Source organism: Podarcis tiliguerta, assembly GCF_965153285.1.
Source record: "Podarcis tiliguerta genome assembly, chromosome: 4".
In the NCBI taxonomy this organism is placed as follows: domain Eukaryota; kingdom Metazoa; phylum Chordata; class Lepidosauria; order Squamata; family Lacertidae; genus Podarcis; species Podarcis tiliguerta.
In genome coordinates, this window is record NC_139537.1 from 26,849,269 (window position 1) to 26,868,210 (window position 18,942).

Consider the following 18,942-nt stretch of genomic DNA (forward strand, 5'->3'; position numbering starts at 1 on the left):
ACTTTCATTTAATATATGCATTTTTAATGACCACTTGCCCACCCTTTCACTCTTCCTGCCTGTGTCCTTCCTCTCTTACTTCCTCTTTCATATGCTACCCTCTTCCTCTTCCTTGAATTTGCATTTATTTCTCCTCATCCTCACAACAGCTCTACAAGGTAGGTTAGGCTGGGAGACTGAGTGTTATGTCTGAGTGGAGATTTGAACCCTGGTCTCCCAAGTCCTAGTCTAGCTCTCTAACCACTACACCACTCTGGTACTCCTTGACATCAATAACGTGGTGCTATCTTGGTACCTGCTCTGAAAAGCTAGGAGAGGCATTCCAGATTGTTGAAAATGCTGTCTTTTCTTTCTCTCTACCTTGAAAAAATGCCTAGGCAGATTGTTGCTTCTTGACTGTTTGCTAGGGGACTACTACTCCTCAGATGAGCAGCGAAGGGGGCCGTGAATGACTGGTGTCTCGTGGCATAAAACCTCTGATGGATTTGCTAATCACTGCAATAGTTCTAAAATTTCAAATGTTTGGAATGTTTCGTATTTCTAAGGATTATTCTGACATCATTCAGAATATGCAATGGATGCCATCTCTCTAACCCAAATCTTGGATGTGATGAATGAGTCAGGAATTCTGCGGGTTAAAAAGTACATTATTGTGTTAAATGTATTTAGCTGTTTTGCAAAGTGCTTATTGGATTGCACAGGACTTGAGTGGCGTAGCAAAGCAGTTGACTTTGATCTTGCAAACATAGCTCTTGCGTTGGTAGATCAAAGCAAATCGTTTCGCTGCCCTTGCCAGCTTTGGATCACATGAATTGTCAACAATATTGTTTGGGAAACCAAATGAAGGTGGAACTGAGAAGAACAAAGGCAACTGGACATTAGAATTCAAAGCAAGAGGAAGGGGTATCAGTCCCCAAATCTGGAGTCTTTCTCACCTGAAGTGGGAGAGTCAGCTGGTCTGTATTCTATACTGAGGGCAGGAGTGGGCAACCGACAGCCCATCAGACAGCAGGGAGGGGAAAGTGAAAAGGCATGCATACATTGAGTATACTAGCTAGGAAAGGTGGGAGACAGGCAAGATTAGGAGCAACATAGAGGACTTGTGTAAAGCCAAGAAGGCATTCAGAAACTCACTTGAAAAAAGATTCACTCTACATGGTGAGGACTGCATCGACACACCTCCTCAGTGTATGTATAAAATAACGTGTGAGAGGCCCACACCCAAAGGACTGGCACAATTCTCACCCTAAGACTAATTCCAGGTCCCTTTGCTTTCAGTGGGACTTAAGAGATGACTATCTTGATTGGGACCAACAATGATGGGATATGCCTGCACAGTGGAAAAGTCCACTTGAAATAACTTGGAACATGACACACGGAAAAGCAGCTTAGGGCTAGACCTATGGGCTTAAGCTTAAAGGCAGCAACCCCAAACAGTTAGTAGGAAGTATAGTCACTGAACATAGGGGAATTTGTTTCTGAGAGAACATGCTTAGAATTTTGCTGCGCGGGCAGCTGAAATGAGTGCCACAAAAACATATTGTGTGCAAATAATACGTAAGACTGCAGTCTTAGCCTGTGATCTTCAAACACTGAGCAATCTCAAATTACTCTGGTATAAATGGTTAATATGTTTAGCTATAATGAGGAGGGAACTTGCTCCAGATTTTATAGTCAGACTTACTGAACTCATCCATATCATTATGAACCCAAAAAATCTATGGTTCTGTAGGGCAGTGTTGCCAGGAAGCTTAAAGAAGTACAATGAGCAGCTGTTGGCTGAGTCAACTAAAAGGGTGGTGGGATTGCCAAGATATTTCCACAAAATACTGATCTGGTCTTTTATAGAAATTTGTAAACCATTTATAAGGTAGTGGACTGACTTCACTATTCTTCATCCAAGAAGCAACTAGGATGAGGGCTATAGAAGGCTACGTTCCAAACAAGTGTTCTCCATACCAGACATAAAAAACTGCTTCCCTTTCCCTTTCCCACAAGAGCTAGTTATAACATTTTATATACACCGGTGCGATTCCCAAGAGAGCCTACTCATGAAAACATCTGTTTGTCAAAATGAATAATTCATGCAATTTGCTTATAGAACTGCATACTGTATATTCAGACACCCAGATTGAGCTAAAGAGATCATCTGTTGTGTTGCTGCCTATCTGGAAAATACAATTTCAAGTCTATACATCTTTGAGCATCACTTAGGGGGAGATGGGGATGAGCCACAACTCTGAGAGAGAGAGAGAGAAGATGCCTGGTATGTAGAAGGTCCAAGTCATAGAGCTGGGGAGAAGATCTCTGCCTGAGAACATCTGACAGCTGCACCAATCAGAGTTATCAATGTTAGATCAGGAGTAGAGGGCCATCAGACCACCAGCTGTTGCTGAACTATGACTCCCATCAGCCCTAGCAAACATGGCCCAGGTCCAGGCATGATGGAAGTTGTAGCTGAATGTCTGGACTCTGAGGGCCTCCAGACTTCCAGAAAGCTATTCCAGGTCCTTAAGATTCCCTTAAGATGAATGACAGCAGCTTATTAAGCCCTTAGAGAATAAATCTGGACGTGGAAACTAGCCACTTCATATCATTATACTGAGGTGCTTGGCTATACATACACTATATATTGTTACAAAGAAATTAGAAGAAGAAGACAGGGACACACAAAGGGGCAGAGATAGCTGAACTGAGAGTTGAAGTGGGGAGAGACACCTTTAGGGGTGCCAAACTGCTTCTCGGGGGGGGGGGGGGGGGGGGCTTCAGCCAAGCAATCACTGCCTATAAAATGCTTAAGGTATCCATCTACACTCAGCTTGTATTTTTGAAAATACATCCAAATATTGAAAATCACTATATGTCTCCGGGCTTCTCTCCTTCACAAGGAAGTCAGACTCAGGTAAGCACTGACCCTGAAACTTCTCGCTGCCTGGGGTTAATGGGGAGGATGTAGCAATGGGATCCACTGCGTGTTTTTTCACTACTCGTCAGCTTATTTCAACTACTAAAGATTGGTATATCAACGTTAATTGATATTTCATAGGGTCAACAGGGACGATCTCTTTTATGGAATTAAATTTACAAGTTTGTTGATTAGTCGTTTAGTTGTGTCCGACTCTTCATGACCCCATGGACCAGAGCACGCCAGGCACTCCTGTCTTCCACTGCCTCCAGCAGCTTGGTCAGACTCATGTTTGTAGATTCGAGAACACTGTCCAACCATCTTGCCCTCTGTCGTCCCCTTCTCCTTGTGCCCTCAATCTTTCCCAACATCAGGGTCTTTTCCAGGGAGTCTTCTCTTCTCATGAGGTGGCCAAAGTACTGGAGCCTCAGCTTCACGATCTGTCTTTCCAGTGAGCACTCAGAGCTGATTTCCTTAAGAATGGATAGGTTTGATCTTCTTGCAGTCCATGGGACTCTCAAGAGTCTCCTCCAGCACCATAATTCAAAAGCATCAATTCTTTGGCGATCAGCCTTCTTTACAAGTTAATGTAAAAAATAAAAGTCCAGTGGAAAAAATGTATAGCCCTAAGATACGTAGTGGCAAACTTTATGAGAGGTCTTTGCCAGAGTTTTGTCTTTCACACCGGAAATGATTAAATGGAAGATTGCATATGACTAAAAAGTTTACATTACAGTTCCAGCTTACAATATTTTAAAATAACATTCCAGCCTTTACTTAATAATTGTTCACCTGATAAGAAAGGCTAGAAGGACACGAAGCCTGTGCACTTCTGCTTAGCAACCTAGGATTAAAATAAAATAGTTGTGGGCTAATTCTACTTGAGATAGCTGCAGCTTCTTTTCCAGAACAGCGGAAATATGTGAAAGGCGAACAAAGTATTATAGTTAAGAGAACCTTCTTGAAGAAACAAACAGATGGGGTTTATATGTGGTGAGATTCTCTTTCCCGTCTGAAAGCCTCAACGACAACAATCTAGGATGGAGCAAAGCAATGTTCCATTATTCCTCTTTCCCTTACATTTCTGCCTTGCTAACTTAGCTGTGCAAAATGCCCTTTGTAGCTTCTCTTGTTAGTGGCTTTCCCATGAAGTGACTTCCAGTCAAAAATGGAAAATAAATCAATCCGACCTTTTGTCTTGGAAAGGGGGCTCTGAATACAGAAACAGCCCATCTAATTAGCAAACACATATGCATGTACCACACAGAGCCCATTCATTCACCACCCTGCAATCTGATGCCAATGACGTCAAAGTCAAGATTGGAGGAAATAGGTGGTGTACAGCAAATATCAGTTTCAACGTATGACACGGATAGCCAAGTGAGGGGGCTAGGAGAAGGGAACAAATGATTTCGAGGCATGCACAGTATCAAAAGCATGCTGACAGGAAGATAGAGAAAATGGTTTTATCAGCCTGCTTTCTTGGGCTTGCAGTGTAGCTAGGCTATCCTTTTTCTCAATTAGGACTGAAGGTGAAAAGCATCAAAACGCATCATTTCCTAAGAAACAACAAAGGTAGATAGCCACAAGATAAGATTTTTGAGGCCAACGTTTGTACGCCACTTCCCAAACCAGAAGTGGGCATGCTCTGCACACTGAGTATAGTGTGTAGTCAGCCTTAGACTCCTCTTGAGTAAAACTAATGTGTCAAAAGCCTAAAGCCCCTGCCGAACCATTAAAAACAACAACACCACACATATAAACTCTAGTAATTTTAAGGACTGCATGTAGCACACAGCCAAACTATCATAGGATTTAGATGTGTGGCAACCACATTATGATTATGATGCAACCTCTTTACTAAATCCTGGCAAAATGAATGGAAATGTCTTGGCGGGCAAAGGACAAGTGCTAAGACACAGAGAACATAAACTGCATGAACGCACCATCGTTTCTGTTCCCCACCAATCTCGACAGTAAAATCAGCAGCAATTCTAGGGAAACCCTTTAAGTGAAAAAGGTGGGAACCCCTATCCTTGGCTCAGCAGTTCCCAAAGCTGAAAAAGAGAAGGGTTTTATGTTTAAGAAGCGATCAGATAGATCTATGTGACTGTCAAAAACTAAACATAAATGTGCCAAAGGCTTTAAAAAAGAAGTGCATCAGGGACACTGGACAGGATGCAACCCACTCTGCTCCTACTATTATTGTTTGATAGTTAAATAGTACCAAGAGTGTGATACTCCCCCTCCACCCCATTCATCCCTGTTCGCAACAACAGGGCATCCTCCCCCCTAAGCAAATGACATCAATCAGCGGGGAGTTCTGTAAAATGCATAAAAACAGTCATCTTCCAAACTCTACCAGAAGATAAATGATTCCAGACATTGGACTGCAGCCATTTTCCCACACATGCTACAATGTTTTGTCATCCATATTGGGCCATAACATTGAGAGAGAGAGAGAGAGAGAGAGAGAGAGAGTTGTTGTTTTTTTATTTAAAAAAAGAGAGTTTACAACTAAAGCTTCCACTTCTGGCCGAGAGCAGATAGCGCATAAAACCTACCACAACAAAAGTGTCGTTGCTGTACAAAACTGTAGCAGGATTGTTTGGTGCCAAATAAAACCAATTTCTAGGGTCTTCCATAAGGTAATTGCAAGCACCTTCTGCTTATTATCACCTCCATCTCAAGCCATTAGAAATTAGGTGGCTGGCACCCACCAAGACCCGCCAAATAAATTGGTACACAGTTCTTGCAATTGACATGCCATAGTTTCACTTATGAAAATATAAAACCAATCACACTGAAAACCTTGTTGAAATGCTAAACAAAGTATGACTGGATGCACATAAACTTTGAAGATACTTTTGGACCACATACATTTATTATTTTCAAAACTCACTCGAGACATTCTTCTTAATGGCCATATTATCAATAATCTCAGAAAGGATAGGATTTAGTTTGATATACTGTTTGTAGTTTCTTCTTGTTTATCTCAGGATAAATATGGGATAAGCATACAATTTTTCTCAACCTCCCAAAGACAGATTATATTCTCCCCTTTCATTACTTATATACCAGGCGTGCTCCTAATCAGTACTGCCAGTATGAATGATTCTAAAATAAGTCTTTAACACAGAGAAGGTGCCTCTCAAACAAGACCATCAAAACCACTCTACAACATGCAATATGAGCAATTCAAAAGCTTGTTTGCAAATTGTTTTAAATAAGCAACTTCACGATAAACTTGGTCGCATGTCTAATGCATATTTAAAACCTTTAAAGTACAGAGGGAGTGCAGAGAAGATAAGCTCGTTTTCCCCCCTTCCCAAACTGAAGAGCACTTCAAATGGCATTAGTTATCGTACTAATAAACACATAATTACTGGAGGATGAAAACTTACTTTGTGTACAAATATCCCAAGGCTCCGCTGTTCCGTTAAACACAATCCTTTCTCGGTTTCATTTTCTGCTTATTGAGAAGAACTGTTTGGAATCTGACAGATGGTTTCACTCTGCCACTGAGCATTTCCTCTTGGTTATCTCTGCCAGTTAATATTTCCACGAGGCTGTCTGCAGGGCTGTGTGTGCTCTCTACATCATTTCTGGTCTGATCAATGCCCTGCCTGGCTTTAGGTTGGTTTCTAGTCCCGCCTCCTCCTGTTCCTGAAGAAATGAAAACTCACAGCTGGATCTTCTGTAAAACATTTCTCTTACCACTGGCTGCTCAGGGTAAATCATGCAATTATACCATGAAGAGACCTGCACCTCCACTTGCAACTTGGAAAACAATTACTCATCTTAATGAGGTGCACATGAAAGTCAACCGCACAGTCAAATCAATAATACGGAGAACTTATGACAAGAGAGCTGTGACCTTCAAGCCCGAAGAGCTATGTCAATGTAATACAATACTTCCCTATCCTAATGCCAGTGTGAGGCAAAACACACTGCACAGTTTATACTAAGCAGTCCTTTAAAAAATGCATACCACCAGCCGTCGAGGTCACTATGCAAATCACACTCAGCTCTACCTCTCATTTCTGTCTTCTAATCCCGGTGAAGCTGGGGAAGTCCTAAACTGGTTGCATTTTGGCACTGGTTGATGTCATGACGGTGAACAAGCTGAAGCTTAATTCACACAGGATGGGGTTGTTATTCTGGTGAATGCAACCTGAATTCCTCTGGGCAGCTGGTTATCAGTTTGGAAATGCTCTTGCGATCTGGCCCTGCAAGGTGGCAGTGGCTGCTAGGAGTGCTTTTCACCCTCTTAATATGCCAATGACACCTTTTAAAAATAGAAATCGGTCTTTGTCTCAGTCATTAAGCCACTGCTAGATTCGGCACATGTGATGTGTGAGAGTGCCCTTGAAGACGCTCTGGAAACTTCAATTGGTTCAAAACACAGTTGCCAGAGTTCTGACCAGAGCCATTTGATCATATCACAATACAGCAATCTTATGCAGCTTCCCTGGTTTTCCATATTGTTTTTGGACTTAATTGAAGGTACAGTGATACCTCTGGTTAAGAACTTAATTCGTTCCAGAGGTCCATTCTTAACCTGAGGTACCACTTTAGCTAATGGGGCCTCCCGCTGCTGCCACTGCCGCAAGATTTCTGTTCTCATCCTGAAGCAAAGTTCTTAACCCGAGGTACTATTTCTGGGTTAGCGGAGTCTGTAACCTGAAGCGTCTGTAACCTGAAGCGCTTGTAACCTGAGGTACCACTGTACTGGTTTCGACCTTTAAAGCACCAAATGGTCTAGGACTAAAACATCTTGAGAAATGCTTGGCAACTTTGCTCATCTTTGGAGACACTGCTTCAGTTTCTCCTGCTGTTAAAACATGGTGGATGAGCACTTGAGACATGGCCTTTTCAGCTGTGGTGCCAAAGATCTGGAACAGCCATTCAAGGGAGGTCCACCTGGATCTAGTGCAGGCATCCCCAACCTGCGGCCCTCCAGATGTTTTGGCCTACAACTCCCATGATCCCTAGCTAACAGGACCAGTGGTCAGGGATGATGGGAATTGTAGTCCAAAACATCTGGAGGGCCGAAGGTTGGGGATGCCTGCTCTAGTGCTACTTGCTTTTAGGGACAGTGAAGATAGTTTATTCCAGTAGGATATTGTAGGATAAAAACTTTAAGCTACCACTCCTATTTAGAGTTTTAAAAGTCAATTTTAGTTTGCTCTGTAGTTTTACAGATTTTTTTTTGTATTTTTGGTTGTTTTTTTAATTGTAAACTACCCTGAATGTTTGTGGAAAGGTGCTATAGCTGAAAATAAATTATATTAAATAGTAAGAGTAATTGCTGCTAATTTGAACCCACATTTACTCTGTCTGCCAGCACTTGAGTTGGAAGATCACTTCCTTTGTTACGACCACAGTTGTACAAAGCCCGTCGGAGTCACAGGAAATAGCTGAGTAAGCTGTCTCACGATGTTTATTTTCCAAAACTGCTCTGCAAACCATCCTGATGAGCTGCTCATCCATGAAATATGTGGAAGTAGGGACAACACTGATCCATCTAGCCCAGTCTTCCAAAGATCAAGACCTGGCCCCCTAAGACCTGCTACCCAAAATCCTTATCATTGCGGATTCTAGTGCTTAAATTGAGAGGGACTAGAGAGGTCACTTACACATCACCAAAAAAGAAAGGAAGAGGGCAAAGAGAACAAATTTTCATAACATGTGCATAAACTAGTTGAGGGTTTCCCAGACTTGGGTCTCCAGCTGTTTTTTGGACTACAAATCCCATCATCCCTAGCCAGCAGGACCAGTGGTCAGGGATGATGGGAATGGTAGTCCAAAAACAGCTGGAGACCCAAGTCTGGGAAACCTTGCTCTAGTTTATATGTATAGATGAAACTTTAGAAATAATTACAATAATTTAAATTGAAATGTTATATATTCCGTAGATATAGACATTATCATAGTGGGTAAGACTGTGCCCAGGTGACCTTCGTAACTGCTTGATGTCCTCTAGAGGTCTTAACTATTGATGGACACCCTCAAGGCCCTTGCTTCAACTGGAATTTAACCATATGGACTTTCAAATGTGGGACTGTCCTCAAATAGCCTTTCAATAAGGCTGACATGGGTAAAGTAGGGCACATGACTACGATTGGACCTTATACATGCAAGACAGTTTGGTAACCCTGAACTATGATCTCTTCTGTGAAGAAGCAGACACAAGCATGTAGCATGTTGGAGGTGTATGCTGCAGTTGTGAGGCACAGCACATGCTTCGCATCCAATCCTGACTTCAGTCCCTCGAACCTCCAGTTATAAGGTCTCACCAGCGCGGCTAGGAAAACGGCAGCACCCTGTAAGGCAGTTCGTATGCCAAACACATATTTTCAGACTTGGACAATTCTCTCTTTACAAACAAGCATGCCCATTTTCTGGATGCCTTCTCGCATGTCTTTTAACCATACGCAATACAGAAAAGTAACATGGAAAACAGCCCTACGCAATGATGTAAGGTGCAGCCCAGTGTTTTATTCAGCAAGACAACTTGTTGCAGAACAACTTTATTTTAATACAACATTGAACCCGTGACTGGCCTTGTGACAATTATTAACGGGCAACAAGCCAGATACTGAAAAAGCCTGAATTGTGATCCAGGGCAGCCTTCATCAATTTGCTACCCTCCAAGTGCCAAAAGAATCTGTAGTCACCGAACATCAGGAGGACATCAGGTTATTTAAGGCTGGTCCTGGATACATTTTTATGGGCAAATGGAATTATTTTTTTAAGCCAAGCGTATGGACTTAAAATGTGATTCATTGCTGCTAAGTCTGGACTAGGCAGGGATGGGAGTTTCCAGAGAGAGTTTTGCTTTGTTCTCAGATGCTGCTTGAATTATTAATGATTTATTAATTACTTTTAGGATACAAAGTGCTTTTATAAACACAGGATTGTGATACTTCAAACTGCACAGATTTCTTATTATTTACACTTATTGGTTGCTTTTCATTTACAAAAAGTAAACTCAAACTCAAACAATATAATACATAAATTTAAACTAACATAAAACAAAAATAGAATAAAAGCCCCCCCCCATCACATACATAAAATGTTATCTAAAATATCCCACCCACTAAAGAAGGCCATGATATCTAAAACTTTCTAAGCTAAAGGTGAAAAGCCTGGCTGAAATGAAACTTTTCCCCCTGGCATCTTAAAGTAGCTTCTTTGGGGAGAACATTCTGTAAGAGGTGAGCCATCACTGACAAGGCCTGTTAATGGGTTGCACATTTAGATTGTGAACTTCAACTGGTGTAACCAGTCAGAAGGAATTTTTACAGCACAGAGCTCCACTACTAGCTTGCTATCCGCCAAATCACTTATTCTTCAGCTTGCAAAACATTTTATTTACATGGTGGGAAACTCAGCTATTTTCCAAACTGTGTAGCAGTTGCTACCTCATGAAATATAAAATTCCAGAACCTGCATGGGAGATGAACGTGAAATCTTCCCTGACTGATAATCTCAATACATGGTAACTTGGTAAAATTTGGAGAGGATATTTTGCTACAGAAGCTATTTCAAGGCAAACACTTCTCCCTGTGAATATGAGGTGGTCATTCCCTCATGTGCAGCAGACTGATGGGTGTGTGGAACTGCATGTCACTGACTCTGGCTTCAGTAATGACAGACAAACTTTGTTTCGCTTATCCTCATGGTATTAATACATAGCTAAATATTCCCACTAGTTTGAAAGAGGCCAATGGCAAACATGTCCTATATGTTCACCCTCAAGAATAAACGCCAGGCTTTGTTAGAACTGTGTCTTTGATTTAGCCTCCTTCTTATGCCAAACCTTGTGCTGAAGTGGAAAAAGTTCAACTTCTTTGCAAGGCAGAACTAAGTGGAGTTGTTAAAGATCCCACACTCATCCTTGCTTCTCTTAATGTGATTTAGCAGCGAAAAACAGAGGGAAGCCAGAGCCATGGAACCATACAAGCAAGTAAAGTAACCCAAATACCCTTCTTGCCTTCCAGGAGGCCCTGTAGAAAACAATGTCCATTATACAGCGTGCAAGTTTTATGTTATCACGAGCAGTGCGATTCCGAGAAATTAACACTCCATCCAAGTGCAAGTCACGGTTCTCCTGCTGAGGCCCATGTCCAAGAAGTTCGTGCTTCAGGTTTTAAGTGCAGTGGCTGTAACAGTTCTTCCAAGGGGATGTGATGCCTTATTCACAGCAAAGAACTGGCTGACTGAAAAATAACCACACGGTTCCTAGGAAGGCGAAACAATTCCAGGCCTATTCCCAGATCTAGAAGCACAGCAAAAATGCTTCCCCAGTTCTGTTTGTGCTAAGATGCTGAAGGCAGAAGGACTGCTGAAGACTTTGGGTGGTATTCAACTAAATAGAATCTCAGAATCTTAAGAGCTGGAAGGGACTCAAGGCTCATCTTTTCCAACCCACTGCAATGCAGAAATCTCATCTAAAGCATCCATGCCAGATGGCCATCCAACCTCTGCTTAAAAGCCTCCAAGGAAGGAGAGTCCACAACCTCCCAAGGGAGACTGTTCTACCGTCAAAGTAGACCACTGAAATTAATGAACATGGCTAAGTTAGGTCCATTAATTTCAGTAGGTCTACTTTGAGTTAAGCTTAGTTGAGTACCACCCTTTGTTGAGCTTTGCAAATAAATTTTGCAGGCGCCTCATTACAAAGAGGGAAAGAAAGCATTTTAGAGTACGACAAGTCCTATTTCAGTGTTCAATTCACTTGCGTGCAAGCTCACAAGAGAGAGCAAAGGCACGCTGCCAATCCCTTCTGGTCTGAAGCTGGGAAGCTCCTCTATTCATGCTGATTTCCCGCATGAATTGGAACCCTCTACGATGTTTTAAACTGGCCCTCATTACCAAGGGCACGTAGATTATAAAAGCAAGACATCCACAGAATCATAGAGGGTTGGAAGAGACCCCAGAGTCCACAGCTCCCCACGATTCACATGGATAACGCTGAATCTACACAGTTGCAAATCCAGCAAGGCTAAACATATGCAGAACTTACTGCATACATAGCTCTCGCTTGCAGGATCTGGCCAGGGGTTTGAATACCAGTACTGTAGATGTTACTGGAGTTATATGTGCTTACAGTGGAGATGCTGGAATAGGACAAAGACCTCAGTTCTGAAATGCACAAATAGAAACTATTAAATAAAATAAAAAGCATGATGTATGTGTATGAGTAGGAACCACTTTCATGTGGCTCATGACAAAAGCATATCCATACCATACTTTTAAATCATATGGCTTCCCCTTAAGTATCCTGCAAATGGCAGTTTGTTAAATGTGCTGGGAATTTTAGCTTTGCCCGGGGTAAACTACAGTTCCCAGCTTCCATGTGCTATAAATGTGACTTCTAGGCTCATACTAACAAAGGAGAAATTAATCTGGAAGTTATTTATTTTACAGCTGCAGAATGTGTTTCACTATGCATACGACCACAGTGTGCTTTATTATAGAAAGACAAAGGTCACTGTGCTTTTGCGGAATTAGGTCTCTCTTTGATCTTTTACCGGCCTAGGGAATTAATATTTGTTTTTCTTTCACTATTCATGTTATTACCTGAAAAGCGTTGCTTCATCAAACCAAAGTACACATACTATGCACAATAATCTATTGATTCTATCCCTCCTTCAGTGACTTTCCCATTTTCCCTCTATTATGCATTTTGCAAGGAGGGGATGAAAGCCTAACAGCCAACAAAGCCGTTACTTCTCATGCCAATGTTGCCTGATCCAGGCTGGGGCAATGTGGGAGTAACAGGAGACTGCGCCATCTGCTCTGTCATGCCATCTGCTTCCACCAGGCATCACCACAAGCAGCGTGTGAACCATCATGGCAGCAGCTGCCATTACACTCTGATAATGTATGTGTAACTCGGGTGGTACAGCCCCTCAGGTTTAGGGAAGGAGAAGGAACACCCTTTAGAGCCACAGCCCTAAGTCAGAGGTGGGTAAGTTAAAATGTCTGATCCAGCTCCTTAAGGAATTTTTCTACCTCCTGCCCACCAAACCCCTATCGATTTTGCTGGCAAAGGCAAAAAGAGTGGAAAAAGTTGGAGACATTTTGCTGGGGTAGGTAGAGCCCAGGGCACTGCCAGGGATTGAAATTACTCAGTCCCTGGTCATCAGATAATTTGATGAATGGAGAAGCAGTGATAACTCTCTTCCTCAGCTGATCTGCACAGATCTGCTGGTGTGTGCATGTGCACACGCTATTGGCCTGTTTGCATGCTCCTCCCCCATGTGTGTGAAAAAGTGAATGTGAGAAAGTGTGGGGTGACCACATCCACTCCTGGCATGTGGTCCCTGGAAGGTAGTCTAAGAGTGAATGCCACCCCTGTTCTGCCCTTCTTGTTTGATTTCTTTGGCTTGTGGAGTTTGGGGCATGTTTCTGAGAGACTACCCACAGATGGGCAGGGTGTATTCTCTTGTAGAAGAAGAGGCTAAGCAGCCCTGTTGGGATTTGTGGGGCCTTCCTGCATAATCAGGTTTCGGCACTAAAGCCCCGATCTGATGGCACCACTGACGCCAGATTCCCAGAGAGAAAGATCTTTCTCTCTAGGAATCTGATGTGGGATAGCAAATCTACTGCTTGGTAGGACTGGACATGTGGTTCGCTTCCACTTAATCCCTACACTGGTACCTCTGGTTGCAAACGGGATCCATTCCGGAGGTCCAGCTGGATCCTGAGGTTTTTGCAACACGAGGAGAAGCGGTAGACTGCTTCTGCGCATGCACGTGTGGTGGTAGACTGACCGCTTCTGTGCATGCGCGCACAGCGAAACACTTCTGGGGTTGCCACTTTCGCAACCTGAAGTTTACGTTACCTGAAGGCAATGTAACCCGAGGTGTTACTGTACTTGCAAATTTGTGAATAAACCAAATATTTGACAGTCAGAAGGTCTTGATAATCTATGGTAAATTATCCCAAGATCTACCAATATTATCCTATCATACCTTCTGCCCACCTCTAGGAAACAATGTCTCCCAGTGCTGGGGAATCTATGGCTCTTCAGATACTGTTGAACTAAACTCCCAGCCAGCAAAACCAATAATCAGAGATGATGGGAGCTGTCCACCTTTGGCTTAGCCTGTTGAGCCAATGGTACAAAATAATCAGGCTATAACCAACCTCTTCCCCAATCCTAGAAAGGAGGGCAACAGCTATGCCTGAGGGCAGTTGCTGGCAATGATGGTCACCTTCCTTTGAGTGGTGCTTGTAAAGGAGGGGATGCAGTTTAATTTAGCTAAACCCAGCCACAGACTTTCATCTTCCTTGGCAATGCATAAAGGACGACGCCTAGGGCATCAGAAGATGCTCTCTTTTACTCAGTAACAGCAACGCAAAGAAAATTATCCACATAATACAATATTAGCTGAAGCCAAAGTATCTGTGCAACCACACCTGAGAAGCAGTTGGAGAAATGACTGCTGGTTAAACAAAGATTCCTACAGTTCCGCAAGCAGTCCACTAGAGGCCATCTAGAGCTTGCATTCTTGCTCAACCAGCGTTTTCAGAACCCAAAGTACAACAAAAGAACAATTGCCTTACAAATTAAAGCAGACTTGTTATATGGAGAGGGAGAGAAATACGCCAGCTGTTTATGGGTTAATGGGTATCTATACTGCACCAAAAAACACACACAACCCCCCCCACACACACACAATCAAAAACACCACCCCAAAACCCTTTTTTTAAAAAAGGAAGGGCAAAGTAATAGAGTGTTTTTGTTCTGTGCTTATGCAATGGAACTTCCAAACATTATGTATCAAATTCCTTTTTCATACATTATGTAACTGCATGACATTTTAAACAGGAACATGAAGAGACAAGCAGCTGGAGCTTGAACTTCGGCAAGCATAGCTCACTGTTCCATCGGCCAGGGAGTAGCAAAACAAACAGACTTTCCGTAGTATACCAAGCCACAGGTGTTCTACTGCCATCCAGTTGCAGCGACCTGTTGTCAGGCAGGCTAACAGCTTATAGGTCTGGGAAACACTCCAGCCCAATATTACCTATATGATTATAAGAATGGTTTAATTATGATTCACTTCCTAAAGAGGTTGCAGGAGACCTTAGGGGGAGAAAGAAGCCTAAGGCATTAAATTGGTCAACTCAGTGGAGGCGTTGTCACAAGTCATATGTGTAGGATAAGACCTTAGGGCTTAGGCCAGGGGTGTCAAACCCAAATTCATTGGGGGCCACATCAGCAGTTTGGTCACCCTCAAAGGGCCGGTTGTATCTGTAGGACTTAGGGTTCAGGCAGCTGTTGGATCTGTCACATCACAGGATGGCATGTGCTCAATATAAAAACAAGTGGAGGTTTCCTGAATGCAGGTAAAGTGGAGGTTTCCTGTAGAACAGCCAGCGCCGCTAGAGGGCAGACGTTCTCTGGCTTGTAGGCTGCCGCGCATGCGTTGAAGAGGCGGCTTTCTTGTGTCAGAAAAAAAAAAAGCGAGAATAAAAGGTGAAGGCTGGCGACCGGCGGCTACACGGGTCACATGACGAGGTCTGGCGGGCCGGATCCGGCCCGTGGGCCTTGTGTTTGACACCCGTGGCTTAGGCAATCCAGCCAATGTGATCCCCTCCCAACGAAATTGCAGGGAGTGTGACTCTCAGGTGCCATAGCTCAAGCCCAGATTAGGGTGGCGACTTGCCTCAAGTATTGCAGTTGTGTTAGCTTAGTTGTGGTTAGAATTATTTAGCTATTTCCAACAAAACAAAGAAGTGTATGTACCGTCTTTTTTGCTCCATAAGACACACTTTTTTCTTTCTAAAAAGTAAGGAGAAATGTCTGTGCATCTTATGGAGCAAATGTGTGGTCCCTGGAGCCGAATTGCCCAGGGGTAAAAAGCAGATCCTCACGATTTTTGCATTGGGTCACCCCAAATTCACCATCAAATCACATAGCATGTCCATGGCTACAGCCTGCACCAAAGACACACACGCATCCACTGTTTTGTGGGGCCGCAGTGGTGCAAAAACGTGGTTACAAAGCACGAATACACATGGATTCTAAGGATTTTTGCATTGGGCTACCCCAAACTCACCGTCAAATCACATGTCTGTGGCCACAGCATGAACCACAAAAATCATACATCCAATGTTTCGTTCAGAATATATTTTTTTTCTTGTTTCCCTCCTCTAAAAACTAGGTGCATCTTATGGAGCGAAAAATACAGTATACTGTTGATGGGAACTGCTGGGATTGATGTCAGTGGTTGCTAGCCATTCAACCACTGCCCACTTCCACTATGTTAACAGGCTGAGGTGGTGGTCTCTGCCTCTTTGTTGCTGCCCTCCCAATACTTACTAGTGAGTGAAAACCTTGCTCATCTTCTGGTGCCCTATAGTGGTAGCTGGCGATTCCTGCCAGCAAAATATCTCACCAGCTGCCTCTACTGCTTCCTTATGCTGTGTTACTTATTTAACATCGTGCATCGAGTCAAAGCCTAGGTAATACCTTCTAATAAGCTCATCTTAACCTAAAATTTTAAAAGAAATGGTAAGTGATGTGCAGGAAAATACTCAAGGATAAGCAGATTATTTTAAATAAAATTGGAATCTATTTTCTCAATACCTGTTTCACATTTTTTTAAAAAAAATACTGCTATTCACTTTCCATCTTGAAGAGGAAGGGAAGGATACAAATATGGTAAAATCTTAAAGAAACATTCCTGCTTTCGTGGTTGCAGAGTAAAACTGCTAGATGTATATACCAGTATCTAAAAAGTACTGAATGCAATAAGACAAAAATAATCAAGTTTAGAACATGCATTGTTTCTAAATTCATCTCATGCTTCTGAGAAGTCGCCCTATCCATCTGAACATATGAGGTTAACGACTCCAGAGATTTTGCTCATGCCAGATGGAAAACTTCACTGGTGTGAGAAGACTTGTCACACCTCCCATTGTGCCAAAAAAAACCTGAAATACTGCGAAAGGCAAAGGATTTGCTTCCTAAAAGGCATCACAGAAGGTGTGCAACTTATTTACCAGCCTTGGCATTGCTGCTACTTTGCTCACATAGATTTTATGCCAAGTATATAAGCACTCAGAATAACACAAGATACTTTTAAGAGTTCTTAGAAAATAGCTTGGGGAAATGAACAATGGACTACGATGCTTTACAGCATAATATAGCATAGCATAACATAACATATTACACATCCATTTTGTATTTGCTAGAAATGTTCTTTCTGCTCATAGCTAAAAATTATTTGATATTCCTTTAACTGAAGATTGCGGTTCTTTCTCAGTTGATGTGATCCCCATATGGATTAAAAATACAATCATATGAATTCTTACTTAGGCGTGAATCAAGCTGAACTAAGAGGGCATGCTTCCAAGTCAACATGCATGCCATACATTGCATGGAGTTGAGCTGCAAAGAATTAAGCTTGCCCCCCCCCCCATCTAGTGCATTATCTTTTACTACTTTGTAACATATCTCAACTATATGAGCTTGGCGGCCTGAGAATGAGCACAGGTGTTCAGGTACTATGTAATCCAATTAATATGTTTAAAAGGAAGTTCTTTTTCTGTTGCCACAGAAGTTACACTTAACAGGCTTATAGTAATTAGGCAGCCTGGAAAGTTGCTTTGCACTTAGAAGTTTGCTGCCAGGAATATAACGAGAGACAAGCACTGCTGTCCTTGTGTGTCCCGCAGCTGTTGTGGCTTTTTCCATCTGAGAGCAAAAACAGTTGCCTCGAGCATTTCAGAGGCATGCAAGCACACAGAAAGTGTTCATTAGTATTGGACATGAATTTTCAGTTATTGGAAGCAGATGGTTAATCCACATGGTGAGCGAGTCTTAAACCAAATCCACTGAAGACTATGGACAATAATAATACAACCAAAGACACATTAACACTCTATGGCCCTGATTAAAATTTATACATGCAGAACCTAGATACTCTGAATGCCACCAATCAGCTATTTGATGAGGAGATAAAGGAGGTGGGAAGAGAATAAATCCAGTCCCCATTCTATTTTCTTTACAGCTGATAATATTGGGAATATCTAACTGAGCTACAAACGTGCAGCTGCAACTACGGGATCAAGACAGGAAATCATCTGTGCAGCATTCATTTGCATGAGGGATTTCCAATTCAAATAAGAGGTGCTTAGTAGAATTTATTCTCACAAATGTGAGGTAATAATAGTAATAATCCTCAGGTATATTTCTATGTAACTACATCATCCTGAATGGATGCTACAACCTATAGGTGGAGTGGAATACAAAGGCTGTTGTGAAATAAACATGCATTGTCGACACCCACAGTTCTATGACCTTACACATAAGATTCTTAATCAGAAAAGGAACTCTCTCCTAGATTTTTCCAAATGTTGACTGTGGAGAGTATTGCAGTTGGTTTTGACCTATAAAGCCTCATATGACTCAGGACCACAATATCTCAAGGACCGCCGCTCCCCATATGAACTGACCCAGACTTTGCAATCATCATCTCAAGGCCCTTCTTTGTGTACCTCCTTGCAAGAGGTTTGGAGGTCAGCAACAGGAGATTGGGCTTTTTCCGTGGCGCCTCCCTGCTTGTGGAATGCTCTCTCCATTCAAATCCCTTACCCTGTCACAGGGTGTAAGTGGTTTGAGGATTGCAGCCCAAGTCAAAATACTATTTGGCAATTGCTCTAGTAGTAATGCCAAAAAAAGGCTAACCACACTATAGAATACAAGCAATAGGTAAAAGGTGTTTTATATGTAAAATACCATCCAAGAAGAGGAAAAAGTAAAGAAAGTTTCTGTTACCATTATTCATTAAATCTTTCTCTTTTAACACGAAAGGCTGGAAATAACATAATACTTCCGGAATCCTGCGAAACCCAACCACAATAAGTATTAAGGAAACAATATTTTGGCTGAACAACTTAGAACATTTTGGAGTTTCTAAGCAATATTAGGGTGGCCTTGTTTGATCCAAGATTCTTCACAGTGGTGTGATTTTCCACATGCATCCACTTAGCATGTTGAAACATTGTACTGT

General features: G+C 42.3%; 1 protein-coding gene across 8 annotated transcripts in view; it reads right to left on the reverse strand.

Moving 5' to 3' along the window:
• STARD13 (StAR related lipid transfer domain containing 13) overlaps positions 1 to 18,942 on the reverse strand; it is a 218,720-nt gene that overhangs the window by 65,143 nt on the left and 134,635 nt on the right. Inside the window, exon 1 of one of the 8 annotated variants that reach the window (XM_083437016.1) lies at positions 6,310 to 6,705. The exons of 6 other annotated variants lie outside the window; for them this stretch is intronic. The gene's annotated coding sequence lies outside the window, so the exon portion shown is untranslated. Of the gene's footprint in view, positions 1 to 6,309; positions 6,706 to 18,942 lie in introns of those variants that run through there. One more of the 8 variants, XM_083437015.1, reaches the window with a different exon arrangement.